The following is a 27,562-nucleotide window of genomic DNA, read 5'->3' on the forward strand; positions in this document are numbered from 1 at the left end:
CTTATAAATACTTAATGAACTAATAGCCTCCAGTATTTATGCTGCAGTAGTTTATGTGTCGGGGGGCTGGGGTCAGTTTGTTATATCTGGAGTACTTCTCCTGTCCTATTCGGTGTCCTGTGTGAATCTAAGTGTGCGTTCTCTAATTCTCTCCTTCTCTCTTTCTTTCTCTCTCTCTCTCGGAGGACCTGAGCCCTAGGACCATGCCCCAGGACTACCTGACATGATGACTCCTTGCTGTCCACAGTCCACCTGGCCATGCTGCTGTTCCAGTTTCAACTGACCTGAGCCCTAGGACCATGCCCCAGGACTACCTGACATGATGACTCCTTGCTGTCCCCAGTCCACCTGGCCATGCTGCTGCTCCAGTTTCAACTTCCACCTGACTGTGCTGCTGCTCCAGTTTCAACTGTTCTGCCTTATTATTATTATTCGACCATGCTGGTCATTTATGAACATTTGAACATCTTGGCCATGTTATGTTATAATCTCCACCCGGCACAGCCAGAAGAGGACTGGCCACCCCACATAGCCTGGTTCCTCTCTAGGTTTCTTCCTAGGTTTTGGCCTTTCTAGGGGGTTTCTTCCTAGGTTTTGGCCTTTCTAGGGAGTTTTTCCTAGCCACCGTGCTTCTACACCTGCATTGCTTGCTGTTTGGGGTTTTAGGCTGGGTTTCTGTACAGCACTTTGAGATATCAGCTGATGTACGAAGGGCTATATAAATACATTTGATTTGATTTGATTTGATAAAAGGACATTTCTGGAATCTGTTCCAAACCAAACCCTTACCAGGTATTTGACTCATACTCTCATATTAATGCTAAGGCCACAGGTAAGATCACATACTGATGAGTAACTATAGTATAAATACACTTATCATAAAACACACACGCACACGCGCACACACACACACACACACACACACACACACACACACACACACACACACACACACACACGACATAGTAAACCCCTCCATATCTTAGCATAAACACACGTGCACACAAACATGCTCCGGTCCATATCTTACCGTATAGAGCCTTGGCGCCCATCTTGCTGTCAGATCTGGCCACCCCACTGCAGAGAGAGGAAGAGCAGAAGGAGGATGAGGAGTTACCAGGGGTACGTTGTCTGCCCTTCATCGCTTCAAACTTGTTTCTCCAGCTCTTCCTAATATCAGTATCACAATGTGCTACAAACACCATCTATTCCTTATCAGTCTGATACAGCCAGAGAGTGTCCCAGCTAGCAGAATGGACAGCACTGGAAGACTGTCTGATATACTGACCAGATGGCCCAGAGAGAGCAGGGGGGGGGGGGGGGGACTTGGAGAGAGAGGGGGGAAGTGTGGGAGGGGACTTGGAGAGAGAGAGAGGGGAAGTGTGGGAGTGGACTTTGGAGAGAGAGAGTGCAAGACAGAGGAAGAGAGAGGGAGAGAGAGAGAGGGGGGTACAGACAAAGAAGGAGAGAGAGAGGCCCCTAGACCCCTAGTCTACTAGAGCCCTAGTCTACTAGATCCCTAGTCTACTGTCCCTCTGCTGCAGGCTCTCTCCCTGTCCCTCTGCTGCAGGCTCTCTCTCTGTCCCTCTGCTGTCCCCATGCTGTCCCTCTGCTGCAGGCTCTCTCTCTGTCCCTCTGCTGTCCCCATGCTGTCCCTCTGCTGCAGGCTCTCTCCCTGTCCCTCTGCTGCAGGCTCTCTCCCTGTCCCTCTGCTGCAGGCTCTCTCCCTGTCCCTCTGCTGCAGGCTCTCTCCCTGTCCCTCTGCTGCAGGCTCTCTCCCTGTCCCTCTGCTGTCCCCATGCTGTCCCTCTGCTGCAGGCTCTCTCTCTGTCCCTCTGCTGTCCCCATGCTGTCCCTTTGCTGCAGGCTCTCTCTCTGTCCCTCTGCTGTCCCCATGCTGTCCCTCTGCTGCAGGCTCTCTCCCTGTCCCTCTGCTGCAGGCTCTCTCCCTGTCCCTCTGCTGCAGGCTCTCTCCCTGTCCCTCTGCTGTCCCCATGCTGTCCCTCTGCTGCAGGCTCTCTCCCTGTCCCTCTGCTGCAGGCTCTCTCCCTGTCCCTCTGCTGCAGGCTCTCTCCCTGTCCCTCTGCTGCAGGCTCTCTCCCTGTCCCTCTGCTGCAGGCTCTCTCCCTGTCCCTCTGCTGCAGGCTCTCTCTCTGTCCCTCTGCTGTCCCCATGCTGTCCCTCTGCTGCAGGCTCTCTCCCTGTCCCTCTGCTGCAGGCTCTCTCTCTGTCCCTCTGCTGCAGGCTCTCTCCCTGTCCCTCTGCTGCAGGCTCTCTCCCTGTCCCTCTGCTGCAGGCTCTCTCCCTGTCCCTCTGCTGTCCCCATGCTGTCCCTCTGCTGCAGGCTCTCTCCCTGTCCCTCTGCTGCAGGCTCTCTCCCTGTCCCTCTGCTGCAGGCTCTCTCCCTGTCCCTCTGCTGTCCCCATGCTGTCCCTCTGCTGCAGGCTCTCTCTCTGTCCCTCTGCTGTCCCCATGCTGTCCCTCTGCTGCAGGCTCTCTCTCTGTCCCTCTGCTGCAGGCTCTCTCCCTGTCCCTCTGCTGCAGGCTCTCTCCCTGTCCCTCTGCTGCAGGCTCTCTCTCTGTCCCTCTGCTGTCCCCATGCTGTCCCTCTGCTGCAGGCTCTCTCCCTGTCCCTCTGCTGCAGGCTCTCTCTCTGTCCCTCTGCTGCAGGCTCTCTCTCTGTCCCTCTGCTGTCCCCATGCTGTCCCTCTGCTGCAGGCTCTCTCCCTGTCCCTCTGCTGCAGGCTCTCTCTCTGTCCCTCTGCTGCAGGCTCTCTCCCTGTCCCTCTGCTGCAGGCTCTCTCCCTGTCCCTCTGCTGTCCCCATGCTGTCCCTCTGCTGCAGGCTCTCTCCCTGTCCCTCTGCTGCAGGCTCTCTCCCTGTCCCTCTGCTGCAGGCTCTCTCCCTGTCCCTCTGCTGTCCCCATGCTGTCCCTCTGCTGCAGGCTCTCTCCCTGTCCCTCTGCTGTCCCCATGCTGTCCCTCTGCTGCAGGCTCTCTCTCTGTCCCTCTGCTGCAGGCTCTCTCCCTGTCCCTCTGCTGCAGGCTCTCTCCCTGTCCCTCTGCTGCAGGCTCTCTCCCTGTCCCTCTGCTGCAGGCTCTCTCCCTGTCCCTCTGCTGCAGGCTCTCTCTCTGTCCCTCTGCTGCAGGCTCTCTCCCTGTCCCTCTGCTGCAGGCTCTCTCCCTGTCCCTCTGCTGTCCCCATGCTGTCCCTCTGCTGCAGGCTCTCTCTCTGTCCCTCTGCTGCAGGCTCTCTCCCTGTCCCTCTGCTGCAGGCTCTCTCCCTGTCCCTCTGCTGCAGGCTCTCTCCCTGTCCCTCTGCTGCAGGCTCTCTCTCTGTCCCTCTGCTGTCCCCATGCTGTCCCTCTGCTGCAGGCTCTCTCCCTGTCCCTCTGCTGCAGGCTCTCTCCCTGTCCCTCTGCTGCAGGCTCTCTCCCTGTCCATCTGCTGCAGGCTCTCTCCCTGTCCCTCTGCTGTCCCCATGCTGTCCCTCTGCTGCAGGCTCTCTCCCTGTCCCTCTGCTGCAGGCTCTCTCCCTGTCCCTCTGCTGCAGGCTCTCTCCCTGTCCCTCTGCTGCAGGCTCTCTCCCTGTCCCTCTGCTGCAGGCTCTCTCCCTGTCCCTCTGCTGCAGGCTCTCTCCCTGTCCCTCTGCTGCAGGCTCTCTCCCTGTCCCTCTGCTGCAGGCTCTCTCCCTGTCCCTCTGCTGCAGGCTCTCTCCCTGTCCCTCTGCTGTCCCCATGCTGTCCCTCTGCTGCAGGCTCTCTCCCTGTCCCTCTGCTGCAGGCTCTCGCTCTGTCCCTCTGTAGCAGACATATATGGCAATTCCACGTCCTAGTGTGTGTGTGCTACTCACTTGGCTTGCCTCATCGGAGGTCCCAGGTTATTCATGCTTTAACACATCCACCTGGAAGCCAGAGAAAGAGAGGGAGAAAAGAGATTGACATGAAATGACAGTGTTTTTCTCCCAACCTGTTTCCCACTAGGGCTCCTCTATATTTTATTCATTTTGAACCATCTGTTGACTAACAACTCTCATATAGTACAGTGGTGGAAAAGAGAGAGAATTGTGATGGTGATTCTCAATTTTCTATGTTGAGAACCCCCTCCGCCCGAGGGGGTTCTGAACAGGCTCCTACGTCGCGACGTCCCCTGAATGCCCATCTGCTAGCCACGGAACGCTAGCTGTCTAGAGCATATCGGACAGTTAGCTGAAGAGCTCCATCAGCCAATTTTCTTGGGCTACAATATCTATTTTGCCAATTGGCCTGGACCCTTTTAATACACTGGGCCCTGCCGATCCATCACGACTGGTTTGCCAACGTAACCGCCCGAGGGGGCTTCAACTGACTCCTCCGTCGAGGCCCTTCTGCTATCCCCGGCCCACTAGCTGTCTGAATCACCGTGTCGCCTAGCTACTCACTAGATCCCATGATCACTCGGCTACGCATACCTCTCCCTAATGTCAATATGCCTTGTCCATTGATGTTTTGGTTAGTGATTGTCTTGTTTCACTTTAGAGCCTCTAGTCCTGCTCAATATGCCTTAGCTACCCCTTTTGTTCCACCTCCCACACATGCGGTGACCTCACCTGCTTTAAATGGTATCTCTAGAAATAATACCTCTCTCATTGTCACTTAATGCCTAGGTTTACCTCCACTGTATTCACATCCTACCATACCTTTGTCTGTACATTATGCATTGAATCTTTTCTAACACGCCCAGAAACCTGCTCCTTTTACTCTCTGTTCCGAACGCACTAGACAACCAGTTGTTATAGCCTTTAGCCGTACCCTTATCCGACTTCTCCTCTGTTCCTCTGGTGATGTGGAGGTGAATCCAGGCCCTGCAGTGCCTAGCTCCACTCCCATTCCCCAGGCACTCTCATTTGTTGACTTCTGCAGGCGTAAAAGCCTTGGTTTCATGCATGTTAACATTAGAACCCTCCTCCCTAAGTTTGTTCTATTCACTGCTTTAGCACACTCTGCCAACCCGGATGTTCTAGCTGTGTCTGAATCCTGGCTTAGGAAGACCACCAAAAATTCTGAAATTTACATCCCTAACTATAACATTTTCCAACAAGATAGAACTGCCAAAGGGGGCGGAGTTGCAATATACTGCAGAGATAGCCTGCAGAGTTCTGTCATACTATGCAGGTCTGTGCCCCTCTTCACTGTCAAACACTCCCTAAAACACTTCAGCGGGCCTTTCTAATCGACCTGGCCTGGGTATCCTGGAAGGATATTGACCTCAACCCGTCAGTAGCGGATGCCTGGGTATTCATTAAAAGTGCTAACCTCACCATCTTAAATTACGCATGTCCCATTAAAAAAATTTAGAACCAGGAACAGATCAGCACAAAAACATCCTGTGGCGTACTGCATTAGCATCGAAGAGCCCCTGTGATACTCTAGACCCAAACTGTTACAGACCTATATCCATCCTGCCCTGCCTTTATAAGGTATTTGAAAGCCAAGTTAACAAACAGATTACTGACCATTTTGAATCCGGTCTTGAGCACTCTGGAGCAGGTATCCAGCAAGTATTTCAATTAATAGGTGTGCCTTATTAAAAGTTCATTTGTGCAACATGTAGGTATTAGAGACTCGGTCAGGGACAGATAGAAAATGATTGTGAAAACACTTGCCAGTTGGTCAGCACATGATCTGAGTATACGTCCTGGTAATCAGTCCGGCACTGCGGCCTTGTGAATGTTGACCTGTTTAAAGGTCTTACTCACATCGGCTAGAGCGTGATCGTCCAGAACAGCTGGTGCTCTCATGCATGCTTCAGTGTTGCTTGCCTCGAAGCCCTCATAGAAGTAATTTAGCTTGTCTGGTAGGCTCACGTCACCGGGCAGCTCGCGTCTGGGCTTCCCTTTGTAGTCCGTAATAGTTTGCAAGCTCTGCCACAGTTTTTGGCCTGGTCACAGACAGCTAATGTGCTCTCCACTGAAGTTCACAAGCGAAGGGAAAAGGTGAGAAGAGGAGAGTGTGTAGAGCGATAAAAGTGATCATGCTGTTTATTTGTGGCTGCTATGAAAGTCAACTCTGTTTGTGTGTGATCGGGGGTGTATTCATTCCACAGTTCCTATTGAAAAATGTTTCTTAAATAAGAAGCAATCTAACGAAACGTGGATAAACATACCTACATTTGTTAAAATATAAACTTTCGTTTGCAACTGTTGGACTAATGATTACACCCTAGATCAGCTAGATGCAGGTCAGAGTGTGCAAGGCGATATTGAATGTGTCAATGTCTGTCACCTTGGTTCTCCAAAATGTATCTTTACCCGTGCACCTACATTGTAAACGTTCATACATAGGCTAGGTCGGTTTCTATGGGTACAAGCACTGTCCATGACACAAACTGGCCACACCCACGTCTGTTTTTATGGACACAAGCACTGTCCATGACACAAACTGGCCACACCCACGTCTGTTTCTATGGGTACAAGCACTGTCCATGACACCAACTGGCCACACCCACGTCTGTTTCTATGGGTACAAGCACTGTCCATGACACAAAAAATAATTTTGTAAACTGAAATAAAAATACTAAAACTATCTTTAACAGAAAAACAAACTATAATAAAACCATCAAATTAATATTTTGTCTTCTAAAAACTTTGGGGGAAAATGTAATGGGGTTGTTAAGCTTTTTTTGTGGGGTTTTCAGATTTATAAATATGAGTAAATGTTTCTAAAAACCTGTTTGCTTTGTCATTATTATGAGGTATTGTGATGTCATTATGGGGTATTGTGATGACATTATGGGGTATTGTGATATCATCACTAACGGATACACACTGCGGTAGACCACAACGGTTAGCCTATCATTATCATCACGAACAGATACAGAAAGTGGTAGACATAGGCCCTACACAAACTGTACACCCATTCACATGCCGTTGTTTCCTTTGTGATATCATCGTCGTTTCCTTTTCAGAAACAACCTTTTTTGGTCAATTGCACATTCCAGATGGAATAAATCCCGATAATAAAAAAATAAAAGCAAATTGCGATACAAAAACTAACGCGACGAGAAATGATGTCACTGGCACCCTTGTGACCAATTCAAAATGTGTGTCGCACTGCCAAGACAGACTGTTTTGGTCGCAGTATCGAACCCTGCTATTTCCTCAATCAGTAAGAAGCAATACTACATAGGAGGATGAGCTGGCCAATCAGCGGTCTAGAGGAGGACGAGCTGTCCAATCAGCGGTCTAGAGGAGAATGAGCTGGCCAATCAGCCCTCTAGAGGAGGATGAGCTGGCCAATCAGCGGTCTAGAGGAGGACGAGCTGGCCAATCAGCGGTCTAGAGGAGGACGAGCTGGCCAATCAGCGGTCTAGAGGAGGATGAGCTGGCTAATCAGCGGTCTAGAGGAGGATGAGCTGGCCAATCAGCGTTCTTCTTGCGTGAATATTTGTAATGACTGGTATACGGCCACATCATTCTGCTATTGGAGTACTTGCACACCATTCAAACATAGAATAACTGCTTTTTAACATACTTAATAAAGAACATTTGGAAGTAAAACTATTTCACTCTGATTGTAATTAATTGTAGGTCATATTTCTAAGAAATCTGTAAACACTGGGCAGTTACTTTAATATCAACCTGTTTACATACTGTACATTTGAAACAAGTTTATATACTACCAGAATGTCATGTTTTATGATCTGAGGTAAAGATATACCTTAATAAGGGCTGTTATGTTGAGTCAGAAGTAGTTATATTCTATCATATTGTACTAGTTTCCCTTTATGTAAACAACACTCATTTTTTGTAATTTATTATATATATTTTTTTTTTTTCACCTTTATTTAACCAGGTAGGCTAGTTGAGAACACCTTTATTTAACCAGGTAGGCTAGTTGAGAACACCTTTATTTAACCAGGTAGGCTAGTTGAGAACACCTTTATTTAACCAGGTAGGCTAGTTGAGAACACCTTTATTTAACCAGGTAGGCTAGTTGAGAACACCTTTATTTAACCAGGTAGGCTAGTTGAGAACACCTTTATTTAACCAGGTAGGCTAGTTGAGAACACCTTTATTTAACCAGGTAGGCTAGTTGAGAACAAGTTCTCATTTGCAACTGCGACCTGGCCAAGATAAAGCATAGCAGTGTGAGCAGACAACAAAGAGTTACACATGGAGTAAACAATTAAAAAGTCAATAACACAGTAGAAAACAAAGGGGGGGTCTATATACAATGTGTGCAAAAGGCATGAGGAGGTAGGCAAATAATTACAATTTTGCAGATTAACACTGGAGTGATAAAAGATCAGATGGTCATGTACAGGTAGAGATATTGGTGTGCAGAAGAGCAGAAAAGTAAATAAATAAAAACAGTATGGGGATGAGGTAGGTGAAAAGGGTGGGCTATTTACCAATAGACTATGTACAGCTGCAGCGATCGGTTAGCTGCTCAGATAGCTGATGTTTGAAGTTGGTGAGGGAGATAAAAGTCTCCAACTTCAGCGATTTTTGCAATTCGTTCCAGTCACAGGCAGCAGAGTACTGGAACGAAAGGCGGCCAAATGAGGTGTTGGCTTTAGGGATGATCAGTGAGATACACCTGCTGGAGCGCGTGCTACGGATGGGTGTTGCCATCGTGACCAGTGAGCTGAGATAAGGCGGAGCTTTACCTAGCATAGACTTGTAGATGACCTGGAGCCAGTGGGTCTGGCGACGAATATGTAGCGAGGGCCAGCCGACTAGAGCATACAAGTCGCAGTGGTGGGTGGTATAAGGTGCTTTAGTGACAAAACGGATGGCACTGTGATAGCAAACTGGATGCAGTCTGAGTAGAGTGTTGGAAGCCATTTTGTAGATGACATCACCGAAGTCGAGGATCGGTAGGATAGTCAGTTTTACTAGGGTAAGCTTGGCGGCTTGAGTGAAGGAGGCTTTGTTGCGGAATAGAAAGCCGACTCTTGATTTGATTTTCGATTGGAGATGTTTGATATGAGTCTGGAAGGAGAGTTTGCAGTCTAGCCAGACACCTAGGTACTTATAGACGTCCACATATTCTAGGTCGGAACCATCCAGGGTGGTGATGCTAGTCGGGCATGCAGGTGCAGGCAGTGACCGGTTGAAAAGCATGCATTTGGTTTTACTAGCGTTTAAGAGCAGTTGGAGGCCACGGAAGGAGTGTTGTATGGCATTGAAGCTTGTTTGGAGGTTAGATAGCACAGTGTCCAAAGACGGGCCGAATGTATATAGAATGGTGTCGTCTGCGTAGAGGTGGATCAGGGAATCGCCCGCAGCAAGAGCAACATCATTGATATACACAGAGAAAAGAGTCGGCCCGAGAATTGAACCCTGTGGCACCCCCATAGAGACTGCCAGAGGACCGGACAGCATGCCCTCCGATTTGACACACTGAACTCTGTCTGCAAAGTAATTGGTGAACCAGGCAAGGCAGTCATCCGAAAAACCGAGGCTACTGAGTCTGCCGATAAGAATATGGTGATTGACAGAGTCGAAAGCCTTGGCAAGGTCGATGAAGACGGCTGCACAGTACTGTCTTTTATCGATGGCGGTTATGATGTCGTTTAGTACCTTGAGTGTGGCTGAGGTGCACCCATGACCGGCTCGGAAACCAGATTGCACAGCGGAGAAGGTACGGTGGGATTCGAGATGGTCAGTGACCTGTTTGTTGACTTGGCTTTCGAAGACCTTAGATAGGCAGGGCAGGATGGATATAGGTCTGTAACAGTTTGGGTCCAGGGTGTCTCCCCCTTTGAAGAGGGGGATGACTGCGGCAGCTTTCCAATCCTTGGGGATCTCAGACGAGATGAAAGAGAGGTTGAACAGGCTGGTAATAGGGGTTGCGACAATGGTGGCAGATAGTTTCAGAAATAGAGGGTCCAGATTGTCAAGCCCAGCTGATTTGTACGGGTCCAGGTTTTGCAGCTCTTTCAGAACATCTGCTATCTGGATTTGGGTAAAGGAGAACCTGGAGAGGCTTGGGCGAGGAGCTGCGGGGGGGGCGGAGCTGTTGGCCGAGGTTGAAGTAGCCAGGCGGAAGGCATGGCCAGCCGTTGAGAAATGCTTATTGAAGTTTTCTATAATCATGGATTTATCAGTGGTGACCGTGTTACCTAGCCTCAGTGCAGTGGGCAGCTGGGAGGAGGTGCTCTTGTTCTCCATGGACTTCACAGTGTCCCAGAACTTTTTGGAGTTGGAGCTACAGGATGCAAACTTCTGCCTGAAGAAGCTGGCCTTAGCTTTCCTGACTGACTGCGTGTATTGGTTCCGGACTTCCCTGAACAGTTGCATATCACGGGGACTATTCGATGCTATTGCAGTCCGCCACAGGATGTTTTTGTGCTGGTCGAGGGCAGTAAGGTCTGGGGTGAACCAAGGGCTGTATCTGTTCTTAGTTCTGCATTTTTTGAACGGAGCATGCTTATCTAAAATGGTGAGGAAGTTACTTTTAAAGAATGACCAGGCATCCTCAACTGACGGGATGAGGTCAATGTCCTTCCAGGATACCCGGGCCAGGTCGATTAGAAAGGCCTGCTCACAGAAGTGTTTTAGGGATCGTTTGACAGTGATGAGGGGTGGTCGTTTGACTGCGGCTCCGTAGCGGATACAGGCAATGAGGCAGTGATCGCTGAGATCCTGGTTGAAGACAGCGGAGGTGTATTTGGAGGGCCAGTTGGTCAGGATGACGTCTATGAGGGTGCCCTTGTTTACAGAGTTAGGGTTGTACCTGGTGGGTTCCTTGATGATTTGTGTGAGATTGAGGGCATCTAGCTTAGATTGTAGGACTGGCGGGGTGTTAAGCATATCCCAGTTTAGGTCACCTAACAGAACAAACTCTGAAGCTAGATGGGGGGCGATCAATTCACAAATGGTGTCCAGGGCACAGCTGGGAGCTGAGGGGGGTCGGTAGCAGGCGGCAACCGTGAGAGACTTGTTTCTGGAGAGAGTAATTTTCAAAATTAGTAGTTCGAACTGTTTGGGTATGGACCTGGAAAGTATGACATTACTTTGCAGGCTATCTCTGCAGTAAACTGCAACTCCTCCCCCTTTGGCAGTTCTATCTTGACGGAAGATGTTATAGTTGGGTATGGAAATCTCTGAATTTTTGGTGGCCTTCCTGAGCCAGGATTCAGACACAGCAAGGACATCAGGGTTAGCAGAGTGTGCTAAAGCAGTGAGTAAGACAAACTTAGGGAGGAGGCTTCTGATGTTGACATGCATGAAACCAAGGCTTTTTCGAACACAGAAGTCAACAAATGAGGGTGCCTGGGGACATGCAGGGCCTGGGTTTACCTCCACATCACCCGCGGAACAGAGAAGGAGTAGTATGAGGGTGCGGCTAAAGGCTATCAAAACTGGTCGCCTAGAGCGTTGGGGACAGAGAATAAGAGGAGCAGGTTTCTGGGCATGGTAGAATATATTCAGGGCATAATGCGCAGACAGGGGTATGGTGGGGTGCGGGTACAGCGGAGGTAAGCCCAGGCACTGGGTGATGATGAGAGAGGTTGTATCTCTGGACATGCTGGTAGTAATGGGTGAGGTCACCGCATGTGTGGGAGGTGGGACAAAGGAGTTATCAGGGGTATGAAGAGTGGAACTAGGGGCTCCATTGTGAACTAAAACAATGATAACTAACCTGAACAACAGTATACAAGGCATATTGACATTTGAGAGAGACATACAGCGAGGCATACAGTAATCACAGGTGTTGAATTGGGAAAGCTAGCTAAAACAGTAGGTGAGACAACAGCTAATCAGCTAGCACAACAACAGCAGGTAAAATGGCGTAGACTAGGCAACGGGGCCAACAGATAAAACAAACAAGCAGAATGGAGTACCGTGATTTATGGACAGTCCAGCGTGCATCAGCTATGTAGCCAAGAGATCAGTGTCCAGGGGGCAGCGGTGGATGGGGAAGGGAAGCTGGACTGGCGAGTGTTATCCAGGTTAAAAAAAACGAACAATGACTAAATAGCTTGTAGCTAGTTAGCTGGTTAGCTTCTGGAGGTTCTTGAGTGTGTTCTAAAAATAAATAAAAAATAATAGCGATTCCGTATCACATTGGGTGAGGCAGGTTTCCGGAAGGTATAAACAAATTAAAAGTCAAAAGAGATAGAAAGTAAATATGGGTCCGGTGGGCGTTTGGGACGCGGCGATTCAGGCGGTTAGCAGGCCTGTGCTAACAAGCTAACAGTTTGTAGGCCCGGGCTAGACAAGGTAGCAGTTAGCGGACCGGAGCTGGACAAGCTAGCAGTTAGCAGGCCGAATTAGCAAGCAGGGAGATAGCGAGGGCTAGAGAGTTAGCCTTTGGGGGACGTCGCGATGGGGTGAGTCTGTTTATTCCTCTTCATGCGGTGACATCGATAGACCGATCGTGGGCCCGGGTATTGTAGCTCAGGAGTATGCTACGGTGGTAGCGCAGGCCGGGCTAGCTTCAAGCTAAGTGGGTGGAAACGCTAGCCAGGGGTAATCATCCGGGGTTGCGGTTTAGCTAGATAGCTAGTTGTGAAGATCCAGCGTATTTGGAAGCTTAGGTTTAGCAAAATGTTTTTAAAGGGATAGCTATGTAAAAAACGAAAAATAAACAAAATATAAACAAAATATACAGGGACACGACACGACAGGACGACTTACTGCTACGCCATCTTGGACCCATTGAATTCATAATTCATTATCCATAGTCCCACACAAATTAATCATCCCATTTTAAAGGGGAAGTTCATGTGGCCTTATTTTCACTCTCTCTGCTTCTGGTTTTATGTTTTGTTTCATTACAGAGTATGGTGGAAAATACAAGATTATGTTATAATGCTGTTATTGCATCAAATGGTTGTTTTATGCAACAAAATGCTCATCTGTATGTGTTCTACTGAGGATGGGCCTCTGGAAGATTTACCATGTATTTGGGTGATACGTCATGTTTCTGTACTGGGGTACCAGGGGGAGATGGCTCCAGTATGGAGTTGGGGGGCCAGACCCTGGTCTCTACACAACGAGGAAAGTATTTACAGCAGATAATATTTGCTGTGAATTATTAGTAACCTTGAGACCCATTCCATACATCTGTTGTTTGTCATGAACATCCAGGAGGATGGACTTTGCTATAAAATGCTGTGGCTCAAACCAGCTGGTTGAGTTCTCAGTGATCACCTCCAGGGGTGATATAAAATGCTGTGGCTCAAACCAGCTGGTTGAGTTCTCAGTGATCACCTCCAGGGGTGATATAAAATGCTGTGGCTCAAACCAGCTCGTTGAGTTCTCAGTGATCACCTCCAGGGGTGATATAAAATGCTGTGGCTCAAACCAGCTGGTTGAGTTCTCAGTGATCACCTCCAGGGGTGATATAAAATGCTGTGGCTCAAACCAGCTCGTTGAGTTCTCAGTGATCACCTCCAGGGGTGATATAAAATGCTGTGGCTCAAACCAGCTGGTTGAGTTCTCAGTGATCACCTCCAGGGGTGATATAATATGCTGTGGCTCAAACCAGCTGGTTGAGTTCTCAGTGATCACCTCCAGGGGTGATATAATATGCTGTGGCTCAAACCAGCTGGTTGAGTTCTCAGTGATCACCTCCAGGGGTGATATAATATGCTGTGGCTCAAACCAGCTGGTTGAGTTCTCAGTGATCACCTCCAGGGGTGATATAAAATGCTGTGGCTCAAACCAGCTGGTTGAGTTCTCAGTGATCACCTCCAGGGGTGATATAATATGCTGTGGCTCAAACCAGCTGGTTGAGTTCTCAGTGATCACCTCCAGGGTTGATATAAAATGCTGTGGCTCAAACCAGCTCGTTGAGTTCTCAGTGATCACCTCCAGGGGTGATATAATATGCTGTGGCTCAAACCAGCTGGTTGAGTTCTCAGTGATCACCTCCAGGGGTGATATAATATGCTGTGGCTCAAACCAGCTGGTTGAGTTCTCAGTGATCACCTCCAGGGGTGATATAATATGCTGTGGCTCAAACCAGCTGGTTGAGTTCTCAGTGATCACCTCCAGGGGTGATATAATATGCTGTGGCTCAAACCAGCTGGTTGAGTTCTCAGTGATCACCTCCAGGGGTGATATAAAATGCTGTGGCTCAAACCAGCTGGTTGAGTTCTCAGTGATCACCTCCAGGGGTGGTTACTGACCAGCTGGTTGAGTTCTCAGTGATCACCTCCAGGGGTGGTTACTGACCAGCTGGTTGAGTTCTCAGTGATCACCTCCAGGGGTGATTACCGACCGGCTCCATTACTGCAGTATTTAAATGATGAAGTTTGAAATCTAAAAGACTCTCCTTTTGAGTCCTATAATTCCACTACAAAAGCAATTGGGCACATTTTGTCATCACTTTCCATTGACTACAATTATGTACAAAAATGTGTCTAAAAGCATGTTAGAAAACGCACAAATACTCCATTACCATACCAATAACCAACTCATATTACATCAGAATAATAATAATAAGATATCCTGTATCCTTGCTGACCCCAGGCCCTATTCCAGATACCCTGTACCCTTGCTGACCCCAGGCCCTATCCCAGATAACCTGTACCCTTGCTGACCCCAGGCCCTATCCCAGATACCCTGTACCCTTGCTGACCCCAGGCCCTATCCCAGATACCCTGTACCCTTGCTGACCCCAGGCCCTATCCCAGATAACCTGTACCCTTGCTGACCCCAGGCCCTATCCCAGATACCCTGTACCCTTGCTGACCCCAGGCCCTATCCCAGATAACCTGTACCCTTGCTGACCCAGGCCCTATTCCAGATAACCTGTACCCTTGCTGACCCCAGGCCCTATTCCAGATAACCTGTACCCTTGCTGACCCCAGGCCCTATGTATAGGCCTGAGAACGGAAGAAAGAGTACAAACACTTTGCCACAGGGAAAACAACACCAGACCTGGGTTCAAATACTATTAGAAATATTAAAAAACTTTCAGTGTTTGTTTTAGCCTGTCTGGAGTGGCAGATGGGCGGGGTTTGTTTTAGCCTGTCTGGAGTGGCAGATGGGCGGGGTTTGTTTTAGCCTGTCTGGAGTGGCAGATGGGCGGGGTTTGTTTTAGCCTGTCTGGAGTGGCAGATGGGCGGGGTTTGTTTTAGCCTGTCTGGAGTGGCAGATGGGCAGGGTTCGTTTTAGCCTAGCTGGAGTGGCAGATGGGCAGAGTTCGTTTTAGCCTGTCTGGAGTGGCAGATGGGCGGGGTTTGTTTTAGCCTGTCTGGAGTGGCAGATGGGCGGGGTTTGTTTTAGCCTGTCTGGAGTGGCAGATGGGCGGGGTTTGTTTTAGCCTGTCTGGAGTGGCAGATGGGCGGGGTTTGTTTTAGCCTGCCTGGAGTGGAAGATTTTTGTGAGTATTCTTTTGTCTCCATTGCAACCTCAATCAAGCCCAGGTAAAGTGTTAGAAAATTATTGTGAATAGCCAGGTCTGGGCAACACATGACTCCCTTCCTCCCTTCCTCCCTCCCTGAAACCTGGTCTCGTGCCACCACCTGGCTAGCCTGAACAATGGGAGAGAGAAGATGGCTGGAGAGATTAGTGAGGAAAGAGGAAGTCTATGGCCCTATTCCCACAACGAGATATGAAGGAGAGTCTGAGGAGCAGTGTGACTAAAGAGATTTCTGCTTTTCATGTCATATGAGTGTGTGCTTCAGTCTGATCAGCTGTAGCCTACCCACAGCAGCGGGTAACCTGGTGAAACCTATGCGCTCTGATCGCATCTGGGCCAGAGGAAACATAACGTCATGTTTTTATAGCCTAAGCTAAAAATGTTGTCTTGCAGCCTGAATTGAAAATGGATTAAATATTTATTTTTCACCCATCTATACACAATACCCCATAATGACATCACAATACCCCATAATGACATCACAATACCACACAATGACATCACAATACCCCATAATGACAAAGTGAAAACATGTTTTTAGAAATGTTTGCAAATTTATTGAAAATGAAATACGGAGTCAACACATGTTAGACTAACATTTGGCAGTGATTACAGCTGTCTGGGAATGCTTATAACAGCTGTCTGGGAATGCTTATAACAGCTGTCTGGGAATGTTTATAATAGCTGTCTGGGAATGCTTATAACAGCTGTCTGGGAATGCTTATAACAGCTGTCTGGGAATGTTTATAACAGCTGTCTGGGAATGTTTATAACAGCTGTCTGGGAATGTTTATAACAGCTGTCTGGGAATGTTTATAACAGCTGTCTGGTAATGTTTATAACAGCTGTCTGGTAATGTTTATAACAGCTGCCTGGGAATGTTTATAACAGCTGTCTGAGAATGTTTATAACAGCTGTTTGGTAATGTTTATAACAGCTGTCTGGGAATGTTTATAACAGCTGTCTGGGAATGTTTATAACAGCTGTCTGGGAATGTTTATAACAGCTGTCTGGTAATGTTTATAACAGCTGTCTGGTAATGTTTATAACAGCTGTCTGGGAATGTTTATAACAGCTGTCTGGGAATGTTTATAACAGCTGTCTGGGAATGTTTATAACAGCTGTCTGGGAATGTTTATAACAGCTGTCTGGGAATGTTTATAACAGCTTTGCACAGCTGGATTGTAAAAATATTTGCACATCATTATTTAAAAAATTATTCAAGCTCTGTCAAGTTGGTTGTTGATCCATTGCGTGTCACGCCCTGTCCTTAGAGAGCCTTTTAATGTCTCTATTTGCTTTGGTCAGGGTGTGATTTGGGGTGGGCATTCTATGTTTATGTTTTCTATGATTTTGTATTTCTATGTTTTGGCCGGGTATGGTTCTCAATCAGGGACAGCTGTCTATCGTTGTCTCTGATTGGGAACCATACTTAGGTAGCTCTTTTTCCCCCCCTCCTTTCAGTGTGGGAAGTTAACGTTGTTTGTGGCACATAGCCCTTAAGCTTCACTGTTGTTTTGTATTGTTTATTTTGTCAGCGTCATTTTCTTTATAAAAGGAATATGTACACTCACCACGCTGCGCTTTGGCCCACTTACAATGGTTGTGACATTGCTAGATAGCCATTTTCATACCTTGCCATAGAGTTTCAAGTTGATTTAAGTCTAAACTGTAACTAGGCGACTAGTCAAAATTGTCTTGGTAAGCAACACCAGTGTATATTTGGGCTTGTGTTTTAGATTATTGTCCTGCTGAAAAGGTGAATTTGTCTCCCAGTGATTTTAAAAAGCAGACTGAACCAGGTTTTCCTCTAGGATTTTGCCTGTGCTTAGCTCCATTCAGTTTCTTTTTTTATCCTGAAAAACTCCCCAGTCCTTAATGATTACAAACATACCCATAACATGATGCAGCCACTACTATGCATCAAAATATGGAGAGTGGTACTCAGTAATGTGTTGTATTGGATTTGCCCCAAACATAACACTTTGTATTCAAGACAGTTAATTTCTTAGCCACATTTTTTAAAGTATTACTTTAGTGTCTTGTTGCAAATAGGATGCATGATTTGGAATATTCTTATTCTGTACAGGCTTCCTTCTTTTCACTGTCATTTAGGTTAGTATTGTAGAGTAACTTGAATATTGTTGATCCATCCTCTGTTTCATGGTTGTGATATGAGAACTATGTTTTAAAGTCACCATTGGCCTTACCCTGAGTGGTTTCCTTTTTCTCCGGTAACTGAGTTAGGAAGGACACCTGTATATTTGTAATGACTGGGTGTATTGAAAACACCATCCAAAGTGTAATTAATTACTTCACCATGCTCAAAGGGATATTTAATGTCTGCTTTAAAATATTTTTCTCATCTACAGTGTACCAATAGGTGCCCTTCTTTACAAGGCAGTGGAAAACCTCCCTGGTCTTTGTTGTTGAATCTGTTTTAAATTCACTGCTCGACTGAGGGACATTACAGATAATTGTATGTGTGGGGTACAGAGATGAGGTAATCATTTAAAATCATGTTACACACAGTGTAACATCTGCTTCCAGCTCACATTCTCAAACGCATAGATCCCCTGAATGCATCTCCAGATCCCAATCACCTGTTCACACACCTGTATGCCATTATCACACACTATTTAGTTCAGTTCTTTGCACCCAATCACTGAGGTTTGTTTTGTGATGCAGTTCTATTCTGAGCGCTGGTTTCCCACCATAATTGAATCCTCCCGTGTTTGATAGTGAGGCAGGCAGAAACTAACAACGTCTTTTGTCTCTTCCCTGCCTGTACTTTAGCCTATCGGATTTCCTGTTATCTACCTATTGCCTAATCTCCCGGGCGACGTTACTACCCTTCTCCCTGCCTGTACTTCAGCCTATTGGATTTCCTGTTATCTACCTATTGCCTAATCTCCCGGGCGACGTTACTAGCCTTCTCCCTGCCTGTACTTTAGCCTATCGGATTTCCTGTTATCTACCTATTGCCTAATCTCCCAGGCGACGTTACTACCCTTCTCCCTGCCTGTACTTTAGCCTATCGGATTTCCTGTTATCTACCTATTGCCTAATCTCCCGGGCGACGTTACTAGCCTTCTCCCTGCCTGTACTGTTGCCTTTGGACCCCTGTGTATGACCTTCTGCCTGCACCTGGACCCAGATACCTGCCTCCTCCTGTGTATGACCTTCTGCCTGCCCCTGGACCCAGATACCTGCCTCCTCCTGTGGTCCTTTTCCTGTGCTTGAAACCAGCTCTGTCTCGTGTTCATTACAACATAGTCCATGCAACGTACTATGTGACTTTCTAAGCTCATTTTTATTCCTGAATTTATTTAGGTTTGTCATAACAAAGGGGTTGAATAACTCAAGACATTTCAGCTTTTAATTTAAAAAAACAAAAACATAATTCCACTTTGACATGTGTTGGCCAGTAACACAATCTCAATTTTATCCATTTTAATTTAGGCTGTAACACAACACAAAATCCATAGCTTTACTCGGTGCAACCGGCAGCTTCTGGGCATGTATCAAACCCTGGAATGAGTAGGTTGTTTAAAATATAAATCCTAAAGAACCTGACTGAATAAACAAACACTAGGCCAATAGGCTATGCTGTACTCCTGGAGTAAATCTGAGCTGAAAAAAAACTTGTTAAAGCGCACGTTGTAATTCAAATCTTAACTGCCGCATTTCAAATGATCTTTTTGTGAGGAGCTGGAACTAGTTATGTGCGATTGAGAGTGGTGGGATGGATAAACTAGAATTGGAGGATCCTTCATCGGTTAAATCTCCAGGTTAAAAACATTTTGGCTTCCTGGTAGGATCAAAAATGTTTTTCAACTTAAAAGAACATTCATTCAAATCTGCCCAAGATAAGAATTATTTTTTTAAATGTATTTTCCTTCAACTTTCTGAGGCAACGGCAGGGTTCACCACATCATATGTAAAAACAAATATATAAAAACAACAAAGTTGGTCCCATGTTTCATGAGCTGAAATAAAAGATCCTGAAAAGGTTCAACATGCACAAAGCTTATTTTTTACATCCCTTAATTAATTAGCATTGTATCCTTTGCCAAGATAATCCCTCCACCTGACATGTGGGTAAATCAAGAAGCTGATTAAATGGCATGATCATTCCACAGGTGCACCTTGTGCTAGGGACAATAAAAGGCCACTCTAAAATGTGCAGTTTTGTCACAACACAATGCAACAGATGCCTCAAGTTTTGAGGGAGTATGCAATTGACATGCTGACTGAAGGAATGTCCACCAGAGCTGTTGCCAGAGAATTTAAGGTTTAGTTATCCACCATAAACCGCCTCCAATGTTTTAAAGAATTTGGCAGTAAGTCCAATCGGCCTCACAACCGCAGACCACGTGTAACCACCCCAACCCAGGAGGCCCACATCCGGCTTCTTCACCTGAGGGATCGTCTGAGACCAGCCACCCAGACAGCTGATGAGTATTTCTGTCTGTAATACAGCCCTTTTGTGGAGAGAAACTCATTCTGATTGGCTGAGCCAAGCTCCCCAGTGAGTGGGATGCGCCCGGTCATATGGAGTCCATAGATTAGGGCCTAATGAATTTATTTCAATTGACTGATTTCCTAATGAACTGTAGCTCAGTCAAATCATTGAAATTGATGCGTTTATATTTTTGATCATTATATAAAGTAGCCTGGCAGAATCATGATTATTTGCATCAATCCAGTGGCCATTTTATTTTGAAAACTCAATCACAAATGTGCTACAGACGTAGGTGGCGTGTCCATAAGCTAAGCTTCCCCTAAAAGAAATTGAATTAAATTGTCAAAATTATAGTCTAATAAGCCGACTCCTGTCTATACACAAATAAATCAAATCATTCAAAATAGTCTACTACACCAGAAGATCATTTTTAAATAAGCTGTGGATTGCCTACAGTCGGAAGGACCCACAATTTGGGCAGCTCGTGCTGCAAATACCATATAGATTGCTGCGTTGCGACTCAATGAAAAGTAGAGGCCCATATCACAATATTTCATAATAGTTTGGAAAGCAAATGGCTATCGCTGTAAAGAGAAGAAAACACTAATGTGTATTTTTATTTCTTTTGTTTGCCACTTTTTAAAACATTTAACCACATTAAACCATTTCGTGATATCCAATCGGTAGTTAGTCTTGTCCCATCGCTGCAACTCCCTCGGGAGAGGCGAAGGTTGAGAACCACGCATCGTCATGAAACACAACCTACCAAGCCAAGCCACACTGCTTCTTGACACACTGCTCGCATAACCCGGAAGCCAGCCGCTTCAATGTGTTGGAGGAAACACCGTACAACTGCGACCCTGTCAGCATGCATGTGCCCGGCCCACTACAAGTAGTCGCTAGAGCACAATCGGACAAGGACAGCCGAGCCAACCAAACCCTCTCCTAGCCCAGACGACGCTGGGATAATTGTGCACCGCCTCATGGGTCTCCCGGTCGCAACGCAGCCCGGGATCGAGACCGTATCTGCAGTGATGCCTCTAGCACTTAGACCGCTGCGACGCGGTGCCTTAGACCGCTGCGACGCGGTGCCTTAGACCGCTGCGACGCGGTGCCTTAGACCGCTGCGACGCGGTGCCTTAGACCGCTGCGACGCGGTGCCTTAGACCGCTGCGACGCGGTGCCTTAGACGACCGATGTGAACCTATTTGTCTTCTGCAAACACACAGCCACATTCCCGCACCACCACAACAGAAACTGACTCAAGTCCATAGCTAAACACTTAGCATTATCAATGTGCAAGTAGAGTATATATAACATATAGTATTATATTAGTAGCTAGCTACTTGTGTCGAGTGGTATTGATACAGCTGGCTAGGTCAATTATTAAAGAGTGGTATTGATACAGTTGGCTAGGTCAATTATTAGAGAGTGGTATTGATACAGTTGGCTAGGTCAATTATTAAAGAGTGGTATTGATACAGTTGGCTAGGTCAATTATTAAAGAGTGGTATTGATACAGCTGGCTAGGTCAATTATTAAAGAGTGGTATTGATACAGCTGGCTAGGTCAATTATTAGAGAGTGGTATTGATACAGCTGGCTAGGTCAATTATTAGAGAGTGGTATTGATACAGTTGGCTAGGTCAATTATTAGAGAGTGGTATTGATACAGTTGGCTAGGTCAATTATTAGAGAGTGGTATTGATACAGTTGGCTAGGTCAATTATTAGAGAGTGGTATTGATACAGTTGGCTAGGTCAATTATTAGAGAGTGGTATTGATACAGTTGGCTAGGTCAATTATTAGAGAGTGGTATTGATACAGTTGGCTAGGTCAATTATTAGAGAGTGGTATTGATACAGTTGGCTAGGTCAATTATTAGAGAGTGGTATTGATACAGTTGGCTAGGTCAATTATTAGAGAGTGGTATTGATACAGTTGGCTAGGTCAATTATTAGAGAGTGGTATTGATACAGTTGGCTAGGTCAATTATTAGAGAGTGGTATTGATACAGTTGGCTAGGTCAATTATTAGAGAGTGGTATTGATACAGTTGGCTAGGTCAATTATTAGAGAGTGGTATTGATACAGTTGGCTAGGTCAATTATTAGAGAGTGGTATTGATACAGTTGGCTAGGTCAATTATTATAGAGTGGTATTGATACAGTTGGCTAGGTCAATTATTAGAGAGTGGTATTGATACAGTTGGCTAGGTCAATTATGTAATGGTATAAACTAAACAGATGAGTTTGCTGCAGATAAAAGCCATGTGAACTTTGTCCCCTTCTCTTGAATAAGCATTTTAGACCAGATAAAAGATACAGGGGTTATCTGGTTCCAATATTAACAAACAACTCCATTGAACCTGTATTCATTCTGTTGTGATAATGGTGGGTTTATTTGTGTGTGTGTGTGTGTGTGTGTGTGTGTGTGTGTGTGTGTGTGTGTGTGTGTGTGTGTGTGTGTGTGTGTGTGTGTGTGTGTGTGAGTGAGTATGTTTGTATAAAGTATGGACAGTTTGTGTATACAGTATTGTGTGTATACAGTTCTAGAAAGTATGTTTGCACGGCCTTGTGAATTTGTTTGCACTTTGCATGGAGTCAAGGCCAGGTTGGTGTAAAAGCACTTGGTGACAACTGCAGATATAAAAAGGGCCTTTGATTGATTGGTTCATTAATTGATGATTGAGTCAATGACCTGGGTTAGGGTTAGGTCGACTGTATAGCCATTTACATTTCATAGGTCAGAGAACAATAACAGATTTGTAATAAAGCAGTGGTTACAATAATGGACTTTCTTTGTGATCCACCTAGCTAGCTTAATGGACTTTCTTTGTGATCCACCTAGCTAGCTTAATGGACTTTCTTTGTGATCCACCTAGCTAGCTTAATGGACTTTCTTTGTGATCCACAAAGTAAACAAAATCTATTTTTCTAGTTCATATATGAGGATAATCTGCTTAGACCCCAACCAAGGAACATCAAAAGTCGTGCTATAAATTCACAGACAACACAAAGATTCCTTGATGCCCTTCCAGACTCCCTCTGCCTACCCAAGGACGCCAGAGGACAAAAATCAGTTAACCACCTAACTGAGGATCTCAATTTAACCTTGCGCAATACCCTAGATGCAGTTGCACCCCTAAAAACTAAAAAAATGTCTCATAAGAAACTAGCTCCCTGGTACACAGAAAATACTCCAGCTCTGAAGCAAGCTTCCAGAAAATTGGAACGGAAATGGCGCCACACCAAACTGGAAGTCTTCCGACTAGCTTGGAAGGACGGTACCGTGCAGTACCGTAGAGCCCTTACTGCTGCTCGATCATCCTATTTTTCGAACTTAATTGAGGAAAATAAGAACAATCCGAAATTCCTTTTTGATACTGTCGCAAAGCTAACTAAAAAGCAGCATTCCCCAAGAGAGGATGACTTTCACTTTAGCAGTGATAAATTCATGAACTTCTTTGAGGAAAAGATTATGATTATTAGAAAGCAAATTACGGACTCCTCTTTAAACCTGGGTATTCCTCCAATCCTCAGTTGTCCTGAGTCTGCACAACTCTGCCAGGACCTAGGATCAAGAGAGACGCTCAAGTGTTTTAGTACTATATCTCTTGACACAATGATGAAAATAATCATGGCCTCTAAACCTTCAAGCTGCATACTGGACCCTATTCCAACTAAACTACTGAAAGCTGCTTCCTGTGCTTGGCCCTCCTATGTTGAACATAATAAACGGCTCTCTATCCACTGGATGTGTACCAAACTCACTAAAAGTGGCAGTAATAAAGCCTCTCTTGAAAAAGCCAAACCTTGACCCAGAAAATATAAAAAACTATCGGCCTATATCGAATCTTCCATTCCTCTCAAAAATTTTAGAGAAGGCTGTTGCGCAGCAACTCACTGCCTTCCTGAAGACAAACAATGTATACGAAATGCTTCGGTCTGGTTTTAGACCCCATCATAGCACTGAGACGGCACTTGTGAAGGTGGTAAATGACATTTTAATGGCATCGGACCGAGGCTCTGCATCTGTCCTCGTGCTCCTAGACCTTAGTGCTGCTTTTGATACCATCGATCACCACATTCTTTTGGAGAGATTGGAAACCCAAATTGGTCTACACGGACATGTTCTGGCCTGGTTTAGATCTTATCTGTCGGAAAGATATCAGTTTGTCTCTGTGAATGGTTTGTCCTCTGACAAATCAACTGTAAATTTCGGTGTTCCTCAAGGTTCCGTTTTAGGACCACTATTGTTTTCACTATATATTTTACCTCTTGGGGATGTTATTCGAAAACATAATGTAAACTTTCCCTGCTATGCGGATGACACACAGCTGTACATTTCAATGAAACATGGTGAAGCCCCAAAATTGCGTTGTGTTTCAGACATAAGGAAGTGGATGGCTGCAAACTTTCTACTATTAAACTCGGACAAAACAGAGATGCTTGTTCTAGGTCCCAAGAAACAAAGAGATCTTCTGTTGAATCTGACAATTAATCTTAATGGTTGTACACTCGTCTCAAATAAAACTGTGAAGGACCTCGGCGTTACTCTGGACCCTGATCTCTCTTTTGAAGAACATATCAAGACCATTTCGAGGACAGCTTTTTTCCATCTACGTAACATTGCAAAAATCTGAAACTTTCTGTCCAAAAATGATGCAGAAAAATGTATCAATGCTTTTGTCACTTCTAGGTTAGACTACTGCAATGCTCTATTTTCCGGCTACCCGGATAAAGCACTAAATAAACTTCAGTTAGTGCTAAATACGGCTGCTAGAATCCTGACTAGAACCAAAAAATTTGATCATATTACTCCAGTGCTAGCCTCTCTACACTGGCTTCCTGTCAAAGCAAGGGCTGATTTCAAGGTTTTACTGCTAACCTACAAAGCATTACATGGGCTTGCTCCTACCTATCTCTCTGATTTGGTCCTGCCGTACATACCTACACGTACGCTACGGTCACAAGACGCAGGCCTCCAGCAAACAGCTGGAGGCAGGGCTTTCTCCTATAGAGCTCCATTTTTATGGAACGGTCTGCCTACCCATGTCAGAGACGCAAACTCGGTCTCAACCTTTAAGTCTTTACTGAAGACTCATCTCTTCAGTGGGTCATATGATTGAGTGTAGTCTGGCCCAGGAGTGGGAAGGTGAACGGAAAGGCTCTGGAGCAACGAACCGCCCTTGCTGTCTCTGCCTGGCCGGTTCCCCTCTTTCCACTGGGATTCTCTGCCTCTAACCCTATTCCAGGGGCTGAGTCACTGGCTTGCTGGGGCTCTCTCATGCCGTCCCTGGAGGGGGTGCGTCACCTGAGTGGGTTGATTCACTGTTGTGGTCATCCTGTCTGGGTTGGCGCCCCCCCCCCCTTGGGTTGTGCCGTGGCGGAGATCTTTGGGCTATACTCAGCCTTGTCTCAGGATGGTAAGTTGGTGGTTGAAGATATCCCTCTAGTGGTGTGGGGGCTGTGCTTTGGCAAAGTGGGTGGGGTTATATCCTTCCTGTTTGGCCCTGTCCGGGGGTGTCCTCGGATGGGGCCACAGTGTCTCCTGACCCCTCCTGTCTCAGCCTCCAGTATTTATGCTGCAGTAGTTTATGTGTCGGGGGGCTGGGGTCAGTTTGTTATATCTGGAGTACTTCTCCTGTCCTATTCGGTGTCCTGTGTGAATCTAAGTGTGCGTTCTCTAATTCTCTCCTTCCCTCTTTCTTTCTCTCTCTCGGAGGACCTGAGCCCTAGGACCATGCCCCAGGACTACCTGACATGATGACTCCTTGCTGTCCCCAGTCCACCTGGCCATGCTGCTGCTCCAGTTTCAACTTCCACCTGACTGTGCTGCTGCTCCAGTTTCAACTGTTCTGCCTTAGTATTATTCGACCATGCTGGTCATTTATGAACATTTGAACATCTTGGCCATGTTCTGTTATAATCTCCACCCGGCACAGCCAGAAGAGGACTGGCCATCCCACATAGCCTGGTTCCTCTCTAGGTTTCTTCCTAGGTTTTGGCCTTTCTAGGGAGTTTTTCCTAGCCACCGTGCTTCTACACCTGCATTGCTTGCTGTTTGGGGTTTTAGGCTGGGTTTCTGTACAGCACTTTGAGATATCAGCTGATGTACGAAGGGCTATATAAATAAATTTGATTTGATTTGATAACTATGTAAAATAATACAATAGATTTATGAATATCTATCTATCTATATGTCACTGACCTTTAAAAAAAAAATATATATAGATTAGCTTTGTTTTAATTTCTTCAGTCAGCAATTTAGTTCTTACCCTACGTAATCCGTATAAAACAATAATCATTAAATCAAGATAGGAACTATCAGGTGCTTGTTGGTGCTATAGGCTGTAGTACTAGGCGTAAATAGGGACGAATGGGGATCACGTCACCCATTTCCATAGAAAATGACCCATGAGCACCAACATGTGAAGTGCATAGGAGCATATCAAATTCAGTTTCAAATGAAAAAGAAGAGTCTATTTTGGGGGAATGAAGTTAAAGCTACATGTTTCAACCAAAACATTTGGTAAAGGCTTTGATTTCTGGATAAACAAATGGAAAAGTGCATCTTAGAAAACATCTAATAGAAAAAGTCTTAAATGTATCAGAAACACTCCCCCCTATCTGAGATATCTACTGCAGCCCTCATAGGCCTCACTCTCTCCTATCTGAGATATCTACTGCAGCCCTCATAGGCCTCACTCTCTCCTATCTGACATATCTACTGCAGCCCTCATAGGCCTCACTCTCTCCTATCTGAGATATCTACTGCAGCTCTCATAGGCCTCACTCCCCCCTACCCGAGATATCTACTGCAGCCCTCATAGGCCTCACTCCCCCCTACCCGAGATATCTACTGCAGCCCTCATAGGCCTCACTCTCTCCTATCTGAGATATCTACTGCAGCCCTCACTCTCTCCTATCTGAGATATCTACTGCAGCCCTCATAGGCCTCACTCTCTCCTATCTGACATATCTACTGCAGCCCTCTTAGGCCTCACTCTCTCCTATCTGAGATATCTACTGCAGCCCTACTGCAGCCCTCATAGGCCTCACTCTCTCCTATCTGAGATATCTACTGCAGCCCTCATAGGCCTCACTCTCTCCTATCTGAGATATCTACTGCAGCCCTCATAGGCCTCACTCTCTCCTATCTGACATATCTACTGCAGCCCTCTTAGGCCTCACTCTCTCCTATCCGAGATATCTACTGCAGCCCTCATAGGCCTCACTCTCTCCTATCTGAGATATCTACTGCAGCCCTCACTCTCTCCTATCTGAGATATCTACTGCAGCCCTCATAGGCCTCACTCTCTCCTATCTGAGATATCTACTGCAGCCCTCATAGGCCTCACTCTCTCCTATCTGAGATATCTACTGCAGCCCTCATAGGCCTCACTCCCCCCTACCCGAGATATCTACTGCAGCCCTCATCCTCCACATACAACACCCGTTCTGCCAGTCACATTCTGTTAAAGGTCCCCAAAGCACACACATCCCTGGGACCGCTCCTCTTTTCAGTTCGCTGCAGCTAGCGACTGGAACGAGCTGCAACAAACACTCAAACTGGACAGTTTTATCTCAATCTCTTCATTCAAAGACTCAATCATGGACACTCTTGCTGACAGTTGTGGCTGCTTTGTGTGATGTATTGTTGTCTCTACCTTCTTGCCCTTTGTGCTGTTGTCTGTGTCCAGTAATGTTTGTACCATGTTTTGTGCTGCTGCCAT

The 27,562-nt window shown here is 46.3% G+C and overlaps 1 long non-coding RNA gene across 1 annotated transcript in view; it reads right to left on the reverse strand.

Annotated features, from left to right (window-relative positions):
- Positions 1-666: 666 nt before the first annotated feature.
- Positions 667-27,562, reverse strand: part of LOC116356338 (uncharacterized) — a 33,212-nt gene continuing 6,316 nt past the window's right edge. Inside the window, exons 2-3 of the long non-coding RNA XR_004204843.1 lie at positions 3,853-3,903; positions 667-1,077 (exon numbers count right to left, since the gene is read on the reverse strand). This is a non-coding gene — a long non-coding RNA (uncharacterized LOC116356338). The remainder of the gene's footprint in view (positions 1,078-3,852; positions 3,904-27,562) is intronic.

Source organism: Oncorhynchus kisutch, linkage group LG22 (genome assembly GCF_002021735.2).
Source record: "Oncorhynchus kisutch isolate 150728-3 linkage group LG22, Okis_V2, whole genome shotgun sequence".
NCBI classification, from domain to species: Eukaryota; Metazoa; Chordata; class Actinopteri; order Salmoniformes; family Salmonidae; genus Oncorhynchus; species Oncorhynchus kisutch.